Below are 22,375 nucleotides of genomic sequence, written 5' to 3' on the forward strand. Positions count from 1 at the left end.
ACTGATTTGATGAATTGTACAACCCTTCTCTTGGTTAATATTGTTCTGATCAGAGACCTTTATATTAACCCTGCTAAGGGCAGGGAAACAGGTGAAAATTCTTTAGCTTAATGTTCAAGCCCCGGTAATACAATTGGTGGAATCATTATTTTGGTGTAAGATTGTGATTTTGAACAGAAATTAAATGGACCATTGAAAAATATTCTATTACTCTCCTTTTGTTTTTCTGTTTATGAGGAAGACCCTAAGCAACTTCTTTTGATGTTTTAAGTATAATCAAGGGTAAAGTTCACGGTTGTAAATAACAGATCAATTTGAATTCAGTTAAATAGACAAGGAAAGTTTTCTGTGGGACATTGGACAGGGTTCAGATATGACAGGAGGTCTAAAGAACCAAGCTTGGGAAAAGGAGAGGAACGCAGGGAGGCCGGGCCAGCAGGACCACAGCCTTCGAACAAGCTCTTCCGTCTACCTTTTCGGACACCTCCAGGGTGTGCGTCCACATTCCTCACCTCTTTCTAGCGGGTCCTTAACCCCTCAGCCCACAGTCTGGTTCTGCTCATTGCTTCTTTCTTTACAAGCTCGCCCTGCCCACAATTGAGACGAAAGAGTTTTTACTGACTACCTAAGACTAATCAACATCTATTGCCATTGTGGAAATCTGTTGAATCAGTTTCCCCCACGGTGCTGTTAGCTATGAGTCTGTCCTGGATCCCAGGCCGCTGTCCTCTTGTGAATGCCTCTTGACCTTCCTCTCCTTGAACGTGTTTTTGCTTCTTTCCTTCAAGGAAACTTGTGAGTTGAAATTTGCCCCACCAAGAATCCAAATAGCATGTGTAGTGATCATGGCCCTCCAAGTTCACTTTTGAGTTTCTCATATATCAATTTATGGAATCCTTGGGGCATTCCCAAGATGAAGACTGGTGCCCAGTTCTGCAGATGAGACCGTGGAGGCACAAAGACATTAGTCCACTGCACAAAGTCACAGATAGAGGCTGGGATGGTACAGGGAAGGGGCTAGAGGTAACAGAGGCAGGGTAACTCTGAGGTCTGGCCAGACAGCCACTGACCACACTATAACGCCTCCTATGAAGGTGCTGGTCCTAGTTGACCACCTAGAGCAGTTTAGCAGTAGCGTATGCAGCCTGTAACTTCTGTTGCAGAATAGGGCCTTTGCTTTATTTTTGCATAACAAATAATCTCATTGATGGGATTTTTCTTAAAACCTGGGAGCAGTTTGGCCCCAAAGAAGCATCTACGATTTCCTTTTCAAGCAAACAGAAACTGTTTGCAGGTTTAGAAGTAACATCTCCTGTCTTCAGCCAACAGTGCTTCATCCACAAGAAACATCCCAGGCTCCAGGCGGCATTAAATCCTCCTGTTACACGTAAGCGGGCTTTGCTTAGAATGCTATAGGAAAAACACCCTCAAAACCACAACCCAGGAAATGAACAGCAGCCGTTAGGCAGCAAGATGTCAAGACAGAAATAAGACATGACCGATTTCACTAGAATTCTATTATTTGTGTGAAGGAAAAAAACGTCTGCCCTTGACATTTTCCTTCAGTGTGGAGTGCTGATTGCGGGAAGTTTTACGCTAAACCTCGCTCATGCACCTGCATTATAATATTGTTGCTTTTGTGACTCAATGCATTCAGATACCAATGCATGCATATGATCTATCAATTTGAAATCACCATGCTGTCTTTTGAGTGTGGCATGCAGCCCCCTTCTCAAAGTACCACTCATGAAAGCCTTCTTTGAGCTGTGTACAGAAAACCTGGAAACCGGGACCAGCAAATCTCTCTTTTAATCTTTTTTACTCTTTGGTAGCTAGACACAGAGCCGCATGTGTGCCTGTTTAAGACTTGCCCTTCTGCTTACAATTTGAGAGCAGGCCTTTCCCTTTGTTTTTAAAAGCCTTTCTCTCCTGGACGGGCTCCTTGGACCAACTCTCGGTTTAGTCGTGTAGCGTGGTTCTGGCCTCTTTGAAATCCTTTGATCATATGAATGTTCGAGTGGGCCCATAAATGAAAGGATTTCAGAGAGGACGGTGGCTTCTCATTAATCCCACACAGCATCCGTCCCATCTCGGCTGTCAGAGACAATTCACGGACGGAGCCTGGCATTAGAGGGAAATGAGAACACTTCTCACACTTGATAAGATCTGTATTAACTGTAGAAAAAAATGCGCTAGGCACCATGGTGACTCCTCTGACAATGTAGCAGCAATAAAACAGATGATTAAAAATGAAGGAGACTGGCACCCTGTCGTAATTGGGAGCAGAGCTCTTAACCTTGATGGTCATATACATATTTGTCTCAAGATATTAAGGTCGAAAGTCATTATTTGATGGTGTTTTGGTGGCTCTTGGGATTTGCTTTATGCGGGAGGCACTGGGTCTAATTCTGTTTGGGACTGAGCTCACTGTGTCGTTAGTGTTTAATAGATGCGTGCAATGTTGCTGTTTGTCAAAAAATCTTACCATAGTGAATGATGGGGGGAGTGCGGAGTGGAGACCCAAAGCCCATTAGTAGGCCACTGGAGATCCCCTTGCAGAGGTGTCTCGGGAGGAGGCGAGCCAGTCAGGGTGTGATGTAGCAACGATGAAGAATGCAACTTTCCTCTAGTTCCTAAATGCTTCCTCCCCGCTCCCACTATCATGATCCAAATTCTACCCAGCAAGTCTGGCTAGACCAGAGGATGTACACTGGTACAGATAGGAAATGGAAATACAGGGAATCCAGAGCGGATGAGCCCTACAGGACCAGTGGTGTGAGTGGCGATACTGGGAGCCTAGAGGGAGGGTGGGTTGGAAAGAGGGAACCGATTACAAGGAACTACATGTGACCTCCTCCCTGGGGGACGGACAACCAAAAAGTGGATGAAGGGAGACGTCGGCCAGGACAAGATATGACAAAAGAATAATTTATAAATTATCAAGGGCTCATGAGGGAGGGGGGAGGGAAGGGGAAAATGAGGACCTAATGCCGGGGGCTTAAGTGGAGAGCAAGTGTCTTGAGAATGATGAGGGCAATGAATGTACAAATGTGCTCTACACAATTGATGTATGTATGGATTGTGATAAGAGTTGTATGAGCCCCTAATAAAATGATTAAGAAAAATTGTTGCTGTTCATTAGAGAACTGTGGTGTTGGTGGAGGTGGGTGCAGTGCTGCAAGCCCTCTGGTCCCACATTTCTACCTTCCACCCAGGCAGGAGAAGGAGGAACAACAACAGCTGTGAAATAGCCCTGAAGTTCCTGCTCAGGACTCAAGGCTTTCCTGCTCATAGGCTGGCTTTGTTAGAGACAGCCCTCTCCTTTGTTATCTTCACCTCTTGTGTGGTCATTCTTATTTATTCATCCGGGTTGTATTCTTTCAGCAAATGCATTAAGAACCAGATGCAGGTGAGTCAGTTCTGATTCATGAAGACACCCCGTATGGCCAATGTGATCCGTGGGGTATTCAATGGCTGCTGTTCCAGAAGCAGCCCACCAGGACTTTTGGCTGCATACCTTCTGGGTGGGCTTGAACTTCTAATCTTTCAACAGCAGCTGGGCATCTTAATCATTTGTATCCCCCAGGGACTCACTAGATATTTGTTGTTGCCATCAGGTGTTATGGAGATGTTTCTGACTCCTAGCAATCCTGCACGACAGAGTAGAACTGCCCCACGATTTTCTTGGCTGTAATTTTTTGGTAAAAAGTATTTTATTCAGACATAATTTACACACAGTAAAATCACAAATCTCCACTATATAATTGAGGAATTTTGGCTGATGTATGCAACCACCATCCAGCTCAAGATACAGGACATTTAACTGAAACTATCTCCTGAATTCATCAGTAGACAGAACAACAGCTCAGTTCAGTTAATAATGACGTTAGGCCATACTACTGTGCTCCCTGAAAAGATGATGGAGACCAAGGTGATCACCGTATATTTACAGCATAGAGCAGATGAGGGGAGTGGTGAGTCTGGGTTAAAGGTGGCGAGCATTTCAGTAGACACAGGGAGATCACTGACACAAAGGAAAGAACACAGAGAATATGTCACTAAACAGTGTAGCCACTGCTGAATGGGTACATATTTTCACCAAAAATAAAATGAGTGTCTTCTTAAAAGATACTGAACATTTCCTCTTCCCTAGAAAAAACTTTAAATGGATTCAGGAATTTATTAATTTATATTGACTATCAGTTGGGAATTTATCCATGAATCATATCATTCCATAGTTCATAGAAAATTTTTGTGAGCTCTTTTAGTAGGTAATCTGGGTCCCACTAGAGCCCCATTTAGAGCCTTGTTTGCTGGTAATTGACCTTCACTTAAAAACAGTCATATTTGGTTTAGCTGGTTTTGCTCAACATGAGACTTGTTTGTTTTATAGTGAATTGGGTTAAGGCTTAGAGAGCAAATCAATTTTCCATTTAGCAACTCCTACAGATTTTGTTGCATGTCACCGGTGTCAATCTTTGCCACGTGTCATCACTTATCCATGTCCTCCCAGTGTCTTCCACTTTCAGTTCCTCCTTATTTCCCAATTCTTCTGAACTTTGACCTTGGATCACTGTTACCCTTTTCATCTCAAATAGTTGATTATTCCAAGGAATGTGCATCTCCTTTCCTAAGGTTATTGTTCCTGTTATAGACCCATCTGATGTTTGACTGAAACTGTTGGCTGAAAGCAGAGAATAACAGAAAGATGATCACCTGTGTTTTAGTGACTGTTCCTAGGCATTCCACTGTGTGGATCCTAACAAACTGTGGATAACCTCGAGAAGAACTGGAATTCCAGAACACTTCATTGTGTTCATGTGGAAATTGTACGTGGATCAAGAGGCAGTTCTCTGAACAGAACAAGGAGATACTGCATGGCTTAACGTCAGGAAAGGTGGGCGTCAGGGTTATATTGCCTCACTGCACTCATTCAATCTGTCTCGTGAGCACATAATCAGAAAAGTTGGATAATATGGAGAAGAATGTAGCATCAGGATTGGAGGAAGGCTTATTAACAATCCGAGATCTGCAGATGACACAACCTTATTTGCTGAGAGTTGGGAGCACTTGTAGCCCATGGTGATGAAGATCAACAACTGCAGAAGCCTCACAGCTGGACCACTAGGTAACATCCTGATAACAGAGAAAAACAGAAGTTGTCGAGGATGTCGTCTCGTTCCGTTCACAATGAAAGATCATGGGAGCAGCAATCAAGAGTTTAAAAGAAGAGTTACATTTGGTAAATCTGCTGCACAAGACTTCTTGAGAGTATTGAAAACCAAGGATGTTACTTTGAGGACTAATGTGTGCCCGACCCAAGCCATGGTATTTTCAATCACCTCAGATGCATGTGGAAGTCGGACACTGAAGAAGGAAGACAGAAGAAGAATCCATGCATTTGAATTGTGGGGCTGGAGAAGAATAGTGAAAGTACCATGGGCTGCTACAAGGACAAACCCATCTATCTTTGAAGAAATATGGTCAAGCATAGAGGCAAGGATGGTGAGACCTCGTCTTATAGACTTTGGACATAGCAAGAGAGAACAATCTTTGGAGACGGACATCATCTTTGGTAAAGCAGTGGGACAGTGAAGGAGGGCAGACCCTCAAGGAGATGTGTGGACACAGTGGCTGCAGTATAAGTTTAAGCATAGGGACAATTTGAAGACAATGCAGGACTCAGCAGTGTTTCATTTTGTGTGCATATGGTCACTGTGGGTTGGAACCAAATGGATACATACAACAACCACCACAAATGCTTGGCTATGGGGGTGAGTTTAGTACTAGACTTAAAGGGTGATTTTATTAGTCTCTCTCTCACCAGCAAGCCTCATCTTTTTCATGATTTTGAGTTTGGTCCCTCTATTAAGGATCTAATATCCCTTTCAGAGCAGTTGAGATAGTGGTAGCTGGGCACCATCTATTTCTTCTTGTCTAAGGGTCATGGAGCCTGATGTTTGTGTGGTCAATTAGACCATTGGATTAATTGTTTCCATGTGTTTTCAATTTTCTTCAGTCTTCTGAATGAAGACCCATAGTTTCACTTTACATGGCCACTCACAAACTTTTAAGACTCAAGTCACTGCTAACCAATGTAGGAAGCAGAACATTTTTGGTTGGCTGTGTTAAATCAAACCAAACCCACTGACACTGAGTTGATTCTGACTCAAACTATGCAGGTTTCCTGAGATTATAAGTCTTTAAGCAAGCAGACAGTTCATCTTTCTCTCTCTGAGCAGCTGCTGAGTTTGAACTGCTGAACAGCAAAACACGTAATCTATGGTGTCCCCAGGGCTCCTCACTGTTGATAGGTGCTGGCGAGTCATTCCTACTATAGTGACTATTTGTACAACAGAACGAAACTCTGCCAGCCTAACAATTGTTGTGTTTGAGCCCAAGTTTGCAGCCACCGTGTCAATGCACCTAGTAAAGGGGCTTCCTCTTTTTTGATCCCCTTCTATTTTACAAAGCATGATGTCCTTTTCCAGGGAATGGTTTTTCATGACAACATGTCCAAAGTATGAGAGACAGTCTTGCATTCCTTGTTTCTGAAGATTTCTTGTAGACGCTATTCTTTGGTGGTAAACTTTGCAAAACCAGATGTCTGGGTCTTTCTTCCGCGGAGCCTTTATGTGGGACTGAACTGCCAAGCATTTAACCAGTGCGTCACGGTAGATCCTTACCAAATATACAGTGGGTGCATATTATAAACCCAGCACTGGGAGCTAACCATTCATTAATGAAGAAAGCAGACATGTTTTCTGCCTCATGGCACTTATGTTTTTCTCCTTTGGATGGGTTGGAAACAAAGTGTATTATTCAACCACAGATTCATGGCATAGAACCAACTTTTCTGCTACTTATTAGAACTATGCTAGGGTGAGAAAAACAACTAATGGCATTATAGGTATCGCCTCCTTTTTGAGAGTCCACTTTATGACATGTCAATTTTTTATCATTTTATTAGGGGCTCATACAACTCTTATCGCAATCCATACATACATCAGTTGTGTGAAGCACATTTGTACATTCATTACCCTCATAATTCTCAAAACATTTGCTCTCCACCTAAGCCCCTGGCATCAGCTCCTCATTTTTTCCCCTCCCTCCCCGCACTCCCTTCCCTCATGACATTTCACTTTTATGAAAGACCTGCTGTAGTATCTGTTTTGGCTAATGAAAGACTTAAAAAAAAATTTTTTTTTACAATGAGCCATTAAAGAGGCATTCATACACTTTGCAGCAAGCTCCTTCCAAGTTCCTTCTCTGGGCATGCAGCATCAACTCACCATAGCTTTCAACTGTGTTTATAAATATCATATGTTAGTGTTATTTTATGTATTATGTGTTGTTTGGTATGATATGAAAAATTCTTTTTATTTGGTGGGGGTGTGTGTGTCTGTGAATACTAAAATATTTCCCCAGTGAACTCATGGTAAATCACCTCTTTATACCATTTTAGTTTACTAAAACATTCACATGAAAATTGCACTTTGGGGGACCAAGAACAATCTGGGTTGGGAATTACAAGACACAATAGAACATTAACCATTAGATCCTACTCTTCCCCACCTGGTGGCCCAAACCCAAGTGTCTTAAAAGAACTGTGCTTTGTTCCACTCTCAAAGTTTGCTTTTGACACTCTGGTAAATATAAGACCCCCCAAAATGCCACAGCAGAGCAGAGGGAAAGACATGAGAGAGGTTTCCAAATGCCCAAGAGGGAATTATCTCATTGTCCCAGATCTTCCAGGAGGGAAACTCCTCTTTTTTTACTGAAATCTGTGCTCATCCATTTGATCCCTTTAGACACTTTTTCCAATTGATTGAGTATTGAGTATTAATGCAATGTTCTAGAATTTGATCAATCCAGAGATGGATCTGCCCTCTTGGGAAAGGAGTGGAATAAGAATGAAAAAACAGCAGGCTTGAGTTTTCCCTAGAGACCAATAAACTGAGCCATCCAAACTAACAGTGGGTAAAAATAATTACTGAATGTCAACCTGATTTTGGAGAAATTCTTACCTTGTCTTGCAATGCTCTTCAATAGACCGGTTGCAATCTCCTTGTGAGCCATGTAAAGGATTTAATAGATCACAACCAGCATTCAAAAACAGAGTGGAAACCAAAATCCACAGTCACAATAAAAATCTTGAACCTCTGACTGTGATCAAAAAAGTTTGAAAAACATGATTCTGATAAAGGTGATAGATAGCAAGTGAAAGTCAGACTAGGTGAAATGGCTAGTCTGGCTACTGCTTCTCTTTTTCGATGTCTTCATAGGCATTTTGCTTTGAGTTAGCTGTGGAACTCTAGATTGCTATTGATGAAGGGAATCAGAATTATTACGATGTGATTGGACTGGAGGCAGTGTTTTCAGCTTGGCTATTTTGCAGAATAGTTTCCACCTAACATTTTCTCATTATATCGATAGTCTTGAGGAAAACTCCCATCAGCCATGGTCAAGTACCTAATTGAGTTATCAAAAAACTACTGTCATTATAAGTCAATAGCATAAGATCACTGGCTCCATCATCAATTAAACATCAAAACAAAACAAAAAATTCTCTCCATTATCCCCATTATCATTGCATGAATTAATTTAGGTATTATGTTAATACAAATGGAAAAAATCCATAATCTCTTTACTTGAAGCACTTCCTTTCTTAAAATGTCAACTTTGTGTTTAGGAATGCTGAAAGAATTTGCATAAGTCAAATTTAAAAATAATTTTATTGGCATGTACTTCATGTATCCTACAATTTGATAGTTCAATCATAATATATCCTACAATTTAATAGTTCAATCATAATATGAAGAGTCTACAATCATCACCACAATCAATCTCAGAACTCTCTTTTCCCTCACATGTATTGTTGTTAGCTACCATTTTCCCATGACCTCCCCTGCCATTTAGTTCTATGCTATGTTCTTTATCATTTTTACTTTGTTTATTTTTAGAAGTGAGGCAACTGAGTCCCAGATGAGCAGGGCACAAAAACAGATAGATTCACCTTGGTCCTTTAAGAAGGACCAGCTCACTTAGCAGGTGTCACACCAGTTAGAAGGCGTGAGGACAGCCTGGGTTTGCTAATCAAAGTGGAGGATGTTGTCAGGAAGTGTCACCATGGTGTGTGGAGACAGACGTGACTACTTGGGAGTTGTGGTGCCTGCAGAGAAAACTTTGAAACGCAAGAGGAACTGAATAGGTACACACTGTTCTTATGTCACTGGTAGTTAGTTTCCCCGCAAACAAGTCTCTAAACATATAAACAAAAAACCCCCAAACTCACTAATGCATATTGGAAAGAAAGAAAAGGTGATATAAAGGGGCCAAGAGTTAATCTTGGAGGATATGGAAATGCTATGGAAGAAGGTGCCAATATTATAATAAAACTTCAATTAGGAAAATGAAAACACATGACCAATTCTGTGGAGCCTTGGTCTGCATTTGCTACATTCACTACTTCACTACATTTGCTGTTGCCAGCTTATAACCAAATACAGAGAAAACCATATATTGCCCCCATGTATTCTAAGGGAACTGTGTATAATATGTGATATCAATCAGATATATGATATAATCTATCAGAACTTTTCTTGTATTCCTCATAAGTGACTATGCCATTACAATATTGAGTCTAGAATTCCTATATATTCATTTCTTTCGTTTAGAACAAGCTCTTTCCCATAAAACCAAATGAAACCTGTTGACATTGAACTGATCTCCTTGGTTGTAATGGTTATGGAAGCAGAGCACCAGTTCCATTTCGTTTTCCTTTCCCTCTGGTGCTGCTGCCTGGAGTAGAACAACCAATCTTTTAGTCCGTAGCTGAGTGAAAACCTTTTTGTACTCCGCAGGGATCTTGTTGTTTTTAGATGCCATCAAATCCTATTTCACCTCATTGCAACCCAATGTGACAGAGTAGAACTGTCCCATAGGGTTTCTGAGGCTATAATCTTTTAAAAATTATTATTAAATACTTTTATTGGGGTTCTTACATCTATCACAATCCATACATTCATCTAGTGTGTCAAGAACATTTGCAATAAATACTGCCATCATCATTTTCAAAGCATTCTCTTCCCACTTGCGCCCCTGATATCAGCTCCCTATTTCTTTCCCCTCCCTCCCCTTCCTGTCCTCCCTCACCAACCCTTGATAAGTTATGGATTATTATTTCCATATCTTACATCATTCTCTGTTGCCCCTCACCCACTTTTCTGTTGTTCATCCACCTGAGAGAGGGTTATAGGCTGATCCTTGTGATCAATTCCCCCCTTCTCTCCCCACCCTCCCCTAATCCTCCTGGTACTTTTACTCTCATTGTTGGCTCTGGAGGGTTTATCTATCCTGGATTGCCTGTGTTGTGGGCTATTGTCTGTAGCAGTGTGCATGTTCTGGTCTACTCCGATTTGTAAGGTAGAATTGAGGTCATGATAGTGGGGGGAAGGAAGTACCAAAGAACTAGAGGAAAGTTGTGTGTTTCATTGGTGTTCTACTGCATCCTGACTGCCTCATTTCTTCCTTGTGACCTCTCTGTAGGGGGATGTCCACTTATCTACAGATGGGCATTGGGTTTCCACTCTATGCCCTCCACCCCCCTAGTCACCTTGGGTATGATTTTGTTCTGGGTCTTAGATGCCAGATACCTGATCCCATCAACACCACATGATCACACAGGCTGGTGTGCTTCTTCCATGTGGGTTTGGTTGCTTCTCAGCTAGATGGCCACTTGTTTATCTTCAAGCCTTTAAGACCCCAGATACTATATCTTTCGATAGCCCGGCACCATCAGCTTTCTTCCCCATTACTATGCACTCATTTTGTCTTCAGTGATTGTGTCGGGTAGGTGAGCACCACAGAATGAGGCTGTAAATCATTATGGGAGCAGATAGTCTCGTCTTTCACCCAGGGAGCAGCTGACACATTTGAACTGGTGACATGACTTAGCAATCCAAGGCTTACCTGACAGTGCTAATACTGATGCAGAGCTATAAAAAAGGTGGTGCTGAAAGCTACATCACTTTTCAAAGACCAGCAGGACCACCCAAAGTGAACAGATTTCACTAAAGCTTCCAGACTAACAACATACACTGAAGAAGGAATGAGCTCTCTGCTTCATAGAAATCAGCCACTGAAAACCATGTGGATAGCATCGACACATTGTCATCTTGAAAATCTAATGAACAGAAGCAGACCCTTGTCTGAGACAGTGGCAGAAGATGAGCCCCTCAGATCAGAAGGCCCTCAACATGTGATTGAGTGAGGAAGAGTTGACTCCTTAGTGTCAACCATGATGATGTGGACAAGCAAAGCTTGGGGAGTACAGCCTTTGGGACCTTCTTTTGCTGATGGGACATGACTAAAAATGGGAACAAACAGTTGTAAACATCAATTAATTGGAACTTGGAATGTATAAAGTATGAATCTAGGAAAATTGGAGGTCATTAAAAATGAAACGGAACATATAAAAATCAATATTCTAGGCATTAAAGAGGTGAAAAGGACAGGTATTGGCCATTTTGAATCAGAAAATTATATGGGTTTTGATGCTAGGAGTGACCCAATAAAGCGAAATGGCCTTGAATTCATTCTCAAAAGGACACTTCAAGATCTGTCTTGAAGTACAGTGCTGTCTGTGATAGGATAGTGTCTATCCACATGCAAGGAAATCCAATCAATACAACTATTATTAAAATTCATGGACCAACCACCAAAGCTACTGGTGAAGACATTGAAGCATTCTACAAATGACTTCAGTCAGAAATTGATCAACCATGCAATCAAGATGTATTGATAATTATCAGTGATTGGAATGAAACCGTTGGAAACCAAAAGGAAGGGATAGTAGTTGGAAAATAAGGTCTTGGTGATAGGAATGAAGCTGGAGATCACATGATAAAATTTTGCAAGATCAATGACTTTATCACAAATCCTTTTCCACCAATACAAAAGGCATTTGGACTTCTTCAGATGGAATACACAAAAGTCAAACTGACCACACCTGGTGGAAGAGATGATGGAGAAGCCCAATATCAGCAGTGAAAACCAGGCCAGGCATTGACTGTCGAACAAACCAGCAATTGTTCATATCTAAGTTAAGGGGGAAGCGGAAGAAAATTAAAACACGTCTAGGAGAACCAAAGTACTACTTTGAGGAGACCCTTCCTGAGTTTCAGGAACATCTCAAGAACATAGGTGATGCCTTCAGTGTTAACGACAGAAGACCCGATGAGCTGTGGGATGACACGAGGAGCGTCATTCGTAAAGAAAAAGGCAATCATTAAAAAGACAGGAAAGAAGGAAAAGATCAAAGTGGATGTCAGAAGAGTTTGAAACTTGCTCTTAATTATCGAATAGTTAAGGCAAATGGAAGAAATGACGAAATCAAAGAGCCGGACAGAAAATTTTAAAGGGCACCACGAGAAGGCTAAGTAAAATAATGTACAGAAATATGCAAAGACCTGGAGTTAGAATAAAAAGTAGGACCATCAACTATTGGCAATATTTCATTCATGCCTTGATGCAGAAAAGGAACCCTAACTCTCATACCTACAATTTGCTGCCCCCTAGCCCCAGGGGCTTTCCCTTCATGGGTCATACCTTCTTGTACACAGGCCATCTTTCTATTCCTGCCCTGACTTTTTCAATAAAGGCTCTGAGATGTCTTTTTACTCCAACTTATTTTGGCTCTCCGAATTGATTTATTCTTCCTGTCAGGGAAATTGCTTTCTGTTGCCCTGTCTATCCCCTCTGTGATGGTTAGTGCTGTGTGTCCACCTGGTTCCCACTGCTTCGTCAGACACCATGCAATCTTCTTCCGTTTTATGTTCTGATGTGGACAGTCCGTTGAAAGGGGAGTTCTTTTCAGGTTGGAGCATATACTATAAAAGTTCTCCATAGATTCATGGATGTTTGGGCCAGACTTGCTTTCTCGATTCTGCACTCTTCTCACGGTTTGACCTCACTTCTTGAGACGTCTTCAACCTGCCATCTAATCTGCAGATTTGTATTTGCTAACTCTCACGACCGCATGAGCCGGCAGTGCTGCTTGCCCTGAGCATTTTCCGGTTTATGAGCCACCTGAAGTCACGTGACCTGGGAGAAACCTTTAGTCTTCCACCTAGCTCCTGGATTTGGGACTTGCCAGCCCTTACAATTGTGTGTACCATTTACTTGAAGTAAATCTCTCTTTCTCTATTTATATATTGGATTCACTGGTTTTACTCCTCAAGAGAATTAAGCCCAAGACAACCCCTTTTAAATTAGACATCACATCGTTGCTTCCTTTTATTTTCTTTCCCTGTTCCAAGCGGCTGGCAACAGGTGTTTAAAATTTATTACACTTCTAAGCGAAGAAGTCAGGAGGCCAGGGGAGGTAGATGCTGGGATTCTTTTCTGATATTATGGGATGAGGAAAGGTTAAGGTGCTGAAGTCATAAAAGGACACACACACACTTGAATTCAATCTTATGAGGGAAAGTCAAAAAGTATTACTACCAACCCATAGAAACCTTCATTGAATACCAATATTAAAAGGGAAGCAATTATTTCTCCATGTAATCTTCATTTAAATTTACACACTTTGAAGGAAGTTTTCCCTCATCACACAGTCCTGAAGAATTGCTCACTCTTTAATTTATACTATGTCAAAAGAGCAGTATTGGCATCCTTGAAGGACTGGCATCGTGTTACTTTGAGTTTTGGAACATTGAGTTTTGGGAACATTGAGTTTGGGGAACATTGAGTTTTGGGAACAAAAAGAAGTCTGAAAGGGGCAGGTGAGTGCTGCAGAGTGCATGGGGTAAGGATTATTTTTTTAAAAATCATTTTATTGGGAGCTCATCACAATCCATACATACGTCAATTGTGTCAAGCACACTTGTACATTCGTTGCCCTCATCATTCTCCAAACATTTGCTTTCTGCTTGGGCTCTTGGAATCAGCTCCTCATTTTTCATTTTTTTCCCTCCCTCCCCACTCCCTCCTCCTTCCTGAGCCCTTGATAATTTATAAATTATTATTATTTTATCATATCTTAGACTGCCCGACGTTTCCCTTCACCCACTTTTCTGTTGTCCATCCCCCAGAGAGTAGGTTATATGTAGATCCTTGTAATTGGTTCTTCCTTTCTATCCCATCTTCCCTCCACCCTCCCGGTATCACCACTCTCACCACTGGTCCTGAGGGGTTCATCTGTCTGGATTCCCTGTTTCCAGTTCCTGTCTGTACCAGTGTACATCCTCGGGTCTAGCCAGGTTTGTAAGGTAGAATTGGGATCATGATAGTGGGGGTGGGGGGAAGGAAGCATTTAAGAACTAGAGGAAAGTTGTGTGTTTCATCGATGCTACACTGTACCCTGAGTGACTTGTCTCCTCCCCACTACCCCTATGCAAGTGATGTCCAGTTCTATAGATGGGCATTGGGTCCCCATCCCGCACTCCCCCTCATTCATGATGATATGATTTTTTGTTCTTTGGTGCTTGATACCTGGTCCCTTCGACACCTCGTGATCACACAGGCTGGTGTGCTTCTTCCATGTGTGCTTTGTTGCTTCTGGGCTGGATTCTTAATGAAATTCTGATAGGACATCCCTTGCTTCCCATAAAGAATGACCAGGTGCTTTGTCATGATGGAAAAGAATTCTTCCAGTCCAGTTTCCAGCCTTTTTCTCATTAATGCAATTTTATGTTTTCTTAAGCTTTCTTTACAATAAGCCTCAGTGATTATTGTTTGAAAGAAATCTATCAAGATAATCCCTTTGAATTCCCTCCAAAAGAGTTGGTTGCCACTTTCTTCTGAGCTGACTGACCACTCTACCTTGAATGTTACTGGCTTAGCAGATGCTCTCTGAAGCTACCGTTTTTATTGAACCTTGACTTCTGGATCATACTGGTAATCTAAGACTCACGCTCGTTTATGAGCCATTTCATACAATTACCATTAACTTTAAATTTGTTTTTAAAACGGATTGAAAGCAATTCATTGAGCTGGCTGATCTTCCCCAGCTTTGGGCACCCCGTGGGCCAAAAGCTTGAGATCCAGATGTTTACTTATATAGAAAATGCTGAACCACGTGAGATACCAATCAGTATCTATGATATCAGTCGTAATTCTACTGTCCTCTTCCACCAGTTGCTAGAATTTAGCCGGATTTACTTCATTTATGATGTACTTCATTCATGGCTGATGGTCTTCTCTCGCTTGACTCCTCTTTGAAGTCTTCATCACTTTCCTCAAAGTGCTTGATTCTTCTAAAAACTGTTACTTTATACGGGGTAGTATTCCCATAAATTTGTTGCAAAGATGAAAGGATTTTTGAAACTTTCCATTTCAGTTTTGTTATAAATTTAATATTTAGCCCGACTTTAAAATAATTTTCCCATGGCACAAAAAATATCCCTTTTAAAAGGCACCCTAACAAGACTAACACCAAGTATATTATTGAGAGAGTTTATCTGAAGCCATCCACTGATCATAGAAACACGCATAAATGCATTTTATTTTAATAAACCTATGCATGTTGTGTTAGTCCAGGTAGAATAGAGAAACAAATTCAAAGAAAATCATATGTATATAAGAGAGCGTTTCATATCAATGGTAATTGTACATTAAGAAAGCATCCCAACCCAGTCCAGTCCAAGCCCATGAGTCCAAAATTAGCACACATGTATGATACCAATCTATAAAGCCCTCTTTAGACTCGTGAAACACGTGCAATAATGAATGTAGGACGATTACAGGCCAGTGGGAAGAAGGTCTTTGGATCCAGTGGCGTTGTAAGCATCTCAGTGCTAGCAGGAATCTCAACGTGACTTCTCCAGCACCCAGGGCTACATCAAGTTAAGTCCATGTAGCGTCTCCTCAGGGATGTCTTGCAGGAAGTCGGCAGAGAAAGAGAGAGTATGCCTTCTGCCTCAAGGAGGAAACACCAGATTTCCCAGAATTCTCAGGAGAAAGCCACGCCCACACAGAGGCCTCATTGGCTATGACCTGAATGACAGACTAGACTCCACCCCTTCATTCTTAAACCTCTCAAATCCCAAATTGACACCAGATTATATAACTACCACACATGTATGAACTATAATCCTAATAGTAATACTTTTAATTTACCCTCATCTATAGTTTTTAGTGTTTTTCTAAGGCCATTTCTGCCTATGATCTCCTTAAGGGGATATTTTAAAAAGGCTCAAGATAATTGGCGATCACCTCAGTTTTATAAATTATTTGGTGGCAAGATTCTGTTAAACAGAAGAGATTTTCTTATAGAGGGCTACACAATTGGCAAGAAGAACGAAGAGCCTGGTCCGGGATGTGTAAGCCCAGGCAGCTCCACTGGTCTTCTTAATGGGACTTGTTAGTAGTCTTTCCTGCCTAGGAACCAGAATGAATGGACTCCAGTGTGGCTTCTTCAGTGTCTGAGGGCCTAGGGCGATTCAGAGTCTCAGGACCGAGGGGTTGATAGAGCCGAACTTTCTGCGTCACCATCCCTTAACTGCCCGGAGAGGAAAGCTCCGGTGGAAGGAGCATCTAGGGACTCTTGGCTTCGGGAATGAGAAGCCAGCCTGCTGTTCGGAAGGAGGAAATGAAGCCCGGGCAGCCAAAAAGGCTTCGGTAATTTCCTTAATTGAGCAATGGGTAGGATGAAAAACATTACTTTGGAATTGGCCCCCGCACAAAAGCTGCCGGCATAACAACTAAAAAGCAAAGATGCTGCGATGAGAAGAATTTGGTGAAAATCCAACGTTTTCACCCATCAGTTGAGTGACCCGAGGCAAGTTATCTACCCCCTCCATGCCCTCAGTTACTTAATTTGTGAGAATGGTGATTAATATCTACTTCAGAGATTTGTGGTCAAGAGTAAATGGAATATTGCATACAAAGCACTTAGCCAAGAGCCTGGTGCACCTTCCATAAGTGCCAGCCATTATTATTAAATCTTTGTTAGACTATCAGCTTCAAAATTTACTGTCATCTCTCACTGTCTGTCTCTTCATCTGTAAAATGAGCAGGATGAACAATAAGCTCTCTGTGCTGTTGCCCAGTCGACATTATATATGTGGACACATTTGCTTCTAGAAAAGCTTTATTAATGACCCTTCTATGAATAAGTGCACAATTCATCTAATATATGGCTTCCGTGTCACTGTAGGAAACACTTATTGGCACAAAGCAGTCCTTGAATGAGTGAGTGCCTTACAGCCTTTCCTAGGCGCTCCTAGTCTGTTGTCATGGAATAGTTTTTTGAAAGTTGGCAAACAATACATGCCACATGCTCCATTGTGGAAATGAACATGTGGCTTAGGGGCACACCACTGTACCATGTGGAAGAAAATGATATCGAATGTAATTGTCATCAGCTGCCTGCCTAAGCATATTAGGACTTGGAATAGCTTAGCTAAAGTACAACTCATATTAACATATAACTGCAATTTGAACTATATCCAGAGATGTGTAGCAACAAAACACAGGGGAATCTTGTTAAACGACTACACCTTTCTTATCTCTAGTCTCTAGTACAAGTAATTTCAGGAACAGACACCGGATTTTCTTCATCTATCCGTATTGATTATAAATATTTCATTGTTCTTAATTGCTATAGAAAAGGCCCTGTTTTCCCATTCATTCTTTCAGCTAACATATACTAACCCCCTACCATGTTCCAAAGGGAGCCCTAGTGGCACAGGGGGCAGCTAAAGGAAAGGAAAGGTAAATGTTCCAACCAACAAGCTGTTGCCTGGGAGAAAGATGAGGCGCCTGCTTTTGTAAGGATTTACAGCTTTGGAAACCCCATGAGGCAGTTCTACTCTGTCCTACAGGATTGCTGTGAGTCAGAAGTGGTGGCAGTAGTTCTTGGTACTGTGTTCAGTGCACTAGATGCTGGGGATACAAAAAACACAGGCCCTTCCTATTAGGAGTATACTGATAAAAGGGAAAACAGGAATGAAAAATAGTATGGCAACGTGTGAGCATTTTAATAGATTTATGGACATTGTCATATGTAAGTAGAGATAAGGAGTCATTTGTGGATTCTTCTGCACAGAATAGGCTTCCAGGCTGGACAATAGGCTTATAGACAACAGTCTGCACAACAGACAATAGACAACAGTCTGCACAGAATAGGCTTCCAGTCTGAAGGACTTTTTAGAAATAAATAAAAGACATAGACATAGAACTAAAAAGGCATAAAACAAAGAGAATTTATATAAAGCATGGTATATGATGGGGTACCCCCCATGGATCTTTTATTCAAATCTCTGTATTAATTTTTTTTCTTTTACAAAACAACCTATCGCCTTAAAAGTACTCTCCATTACACTTAATATGCTTGTCACATCTGTGATTTCATGCTTGGAAATATTTTTTTCAAACTCATCTGTTTGGATGGCTGATAGCACCTCCCTCATTTTTTTCTTCTACATCATCAAATTGCTGTCCTTTCATGTCCCTCTGCATTCACAGAAACAAATGCCTCATGGAGCGAGCTCAGTTGAGTTAGGTGTGTGGGGCAAAAGAAGAATGCTGGTTTTTTTTGCCAAAAACTGGTGCACTGAGAAGGCTGTGTGAGCCGGTGCATTGTGGTGGCAAAACCAGTCCCCCATCTTCCCAAATCAGGCCTTTTTTTATTGCACGCTGCAATCTTTTCAGAACCTCTAAATCAGTGGTTCTCAACCTTCCTAATGCCATGACCCTTTAATACAGTTCCGCATGTTGGGGTGACCACCAACCATAAAATTATTTTTGTTGCTATTTCATAACAGTAGCTTTGCTACTGTTATGAATCATAATGTAAATATCTGATATGCAGGATGTATTTTCATTGTTACAAATTGAACATAATTAAAGCATAGTGATTAATCACAAAAACAGTGTGTAATTATATATTGTAAAATATTTATTTCTAATGACAAATAAATGAAACTGTCTTGAAGCATGGTGTAGCATGGGTAATAGTCTTCACACTGGGTACTCATATGTAGGCATATGTACATGTGGGCAGACCCACCTGGAGATGGCTAGAGGAGCCGTGTCTTGGTTCCTAAGACTATCAGAAATATGTGAAAGGCCATTTGGCCCCCAAAGGGGCACAACCCACAGGTTGAGAAGCACTGCTCTAAACAGAAAGCTTGATGAACTATCTGAACCTGGTGGAACGAGCTCCAAATGCACTATGAGTCAACATTTTTGCTTGTTCAAGAAGTTGATGGATTTCCAGAACAAGTTTTGTCATCAATCGACATTTCACCTCTTTTGAAGCAAGAAAACCACTCATACACTTGAGGTTTTCCCATAACGCTGTCCTTGTAAGCGGTGTTCAACATCACAGTAATTTCTGCAGCATTTTTCCTGAGTAGGAAACAAAATTTCACAGCTGCACACTGTTCTTTTAAATCAGTCATCACAAAAAAACCAGGTTTGATTGAAACTGCTTTTACAAAAATAATTCACTGTGACCAAAGAGAATCTTCCCAGGTGATGCCACTGGGTGCACTAGCTGAGAGCGAGTTGCTCAATGCTCACTTAATGGGAAAAATGCATACTACAAAAGCTCTGCCCAGCTGAGCTTTTTCCATTATTTATTTATTGTACTCCTTTGTTTTCAGGAATAGGTAGTCATGTACTATGTCTGAACTGTGTGGGAAAGTGTGTGTGTGTGTGTGTGTGTGCGCGTGATGGAGGAGTGGCAGAAAATGAGAATGAAGAAGAGTCAGATCCTGAAGGACAGTGCGTACCAAGATAATGAGCTTGAATTTTCTTTTTCGAGATGAACAGTTGTTTAAGGAGTCGTTAGACATGATTTCTGTCCAGAAAAATCATTATGGTGGCACTGGGAAGAGTAGTTTAAAAGACAGTAGGAAAAGAGGGAGATCAGTTAGGCCAAACCTGATGTGGGTGCTCACAATAATAATTGCTAGAAAAATATTTTAGCTCAGGAAGAGATTAATGGATCAACATAGATGTCCATTACTAGGAGACTAGATGATTACATTGTCATAGAATCATATAATGGTTATATATAATCACAGAATGCTAGAATTAGATATATGATACTTATTATAATATGAAGATATTATATTTGTAATACATTATATATATGCCTGACATGGTGCAGCTGTGGCCAAAGCAATGAGTTGCTAATTTCATAGTAGGAGGTTCAAACTCACCAGCCACTCCAAGGGGAAGATGATACTGTCTGAGGTTTACATTCTCAGAAACCCTATACAATGTATAGTATACATGTTTACCATTACTTCAAATCAATGTGATGGCAATGGATTTGTTTGTTTTTATATATGTAATTTTTGTTTTCTATGCACTTAAAACCTTTCATGGGAAAATTCTGTTCTTTTAATTCCATTTTTTCACACAAAGAGACCCAGTTCAATGATTATATAAAAAATGCATAATCACAAAACAGTGAAAATGGTTGAGCTGGGTCTCTGTACATGGATATATATAAACCTAAAAAAATTAAGAACAAATTAAGTTGAAAATGAATTAGAAATTGTGCTTGCTTTGGCAGCACATATACTAAAATTGGAAAATGAATTAGAAGTTAGATGCCATTTATGTAATTCAGAAATGCAATCAATGTCATGTTGATTTACATCTGTAAGGAAGACACAAGAGGAATTGGTGCCTCTGAATTGTGATTTTGGTAAAGAATATGGAAAATACTGTGAGAACAAACCTCTTAGAAGAAGTACAGCCAGAATGCTTCTTAGAAGCAAGGATGATGAGACTCTGTCTCACATACTTCTGACATGTTATAGGAGAGACCAGTCCCCGAGCAAGGGCATTGACATAGTGGGTGCAAAAGTAGTCTCAGACAGCCATGATCATGAGGATGGCAGCGGACCAAGAAGTGTTCTCTTCTGTTGTATGTACATAGCATTGCTATGAACTGGAACAGATTTGATGACCCCTAATAATAACATATTGCCTATGTACACAGGTATATTAAAAATACATAGCAGCCATCAGATTGTGATTGTTTCAAGGAAGGAGATGTAATGAAATTAGGTAGGACCCTTTACTATCTATAATTTCTTGAACAATACCCAGTGATCTAAAACTGATAGGATGAAATACTGACAAGTTAAAATTGTTGCTATATGAGTGCTGTTATGTCAATTCTTTATTTTTAATAGTCCCAAGTTTTCACTCTTCAAAAAGACAACGCACTCATGTATTTTAGTTCAATTCCTTCTTAAAATGATGACCATTGAACTTTAGTTATGCAAACAGCGTAATGGAGACAGAACTAAAGTTGAACTGTCTCTGAACTCATGGGCAGTGTCGAATATTGTTTCTAGCTTGTTTTCCAAGATGCTTGCTTTCAGGAATGGGGAAATCCACTTCATCTTAAAATTTTGTATCCAACATTAACTTCTGGTGGTGACCTCACTAGTAAGTGGAAATAGTGTCTGAATAGTGAAGCATGAAAGATTAAACTAAAAGCAACAAAACATACTCCTCAATTGGGATTTCATCACTTTTACGTGTCTCTTATCTAAAGATCTCTTAATTTCTCATCAATTCTAATTGTGGACAGCCTGTACCTTGGATGTAAGGTACAAGGTACGAGGACAGTAACCGATGCTCAATGAGCTCCTACCACGTGCCCGGCATTGCTGTTGTTTGTTGCCAGCAAGTCAGCCCCTGCCTCCTGGTGAAGCCCTGCACAATGGAATGAAGTGCTGGCTCGCCCTGCACCATCCCCCTGATGAGTTTAGGGTCAGATTGTTATGATCCATAGGGTTTTTATTGACTGATTCTCAGAAGTAGATTTCTAACCCTTCTCTCCTTGTTCATCTTAGACTGGAAGCTCCCTGACACGTGCTCAGCTTCAGAACAGCACCCACGCCTCCACTGACAGACTGATCATCGTTATTCATGAAGTGCGCATGTCTCAGTAATCCTCACAACATCCCTAAGAAGTAGCTTTGTAATTGTCCCTATTTTATAGATGAGGTAGAGAATGAAAAAAAATGTTGGCCAATATCTCACAGCTAAGAAGTGATGAAATTGAGATTTGAACTCATGTTTTTGGCTTTGGGAGCTAAACTTTTAACCAACCCCCTTTGTGTGTGTGTGATTAATAATAATAGTAATAGGTATATTGCAAAACAAACACAACACAACAAAACAGAAACTTTCCAGAAAAGAGTAAGACGATATGACGAATTCCTTCCTCACTCTTCTCCCATTTTTATTCTACTTCACAGAAGTGATGTCTCAAAACCATTTTTGTTTTTAGTTTTATTTCATGATCCGTCAACTTTAAAGCCAGCCAACTGTCCCAAGACAAAATGATGTGAAAATCACTACACTCACCTGTTCTCTCCTCTGCCCTTCCTTTCTC

The sequence above is a fragment of the Echinops telfairi genome, unplaced genomic scaffold, assembly GCF_000313985.2.
Source record: "Echinops telfairi isolate 266 unplaced genomic scaffold, ASM31398v2 ScPeMD7_12;HRSCAF=54, whole genome shotgun sequence".
Classification (NCBI taxonomy): Eukaryota; Metazoa; Chordata; class Mammalia; order Afrosoricida; family Tenrecidae; genus Echinops; species Echinops telfairi.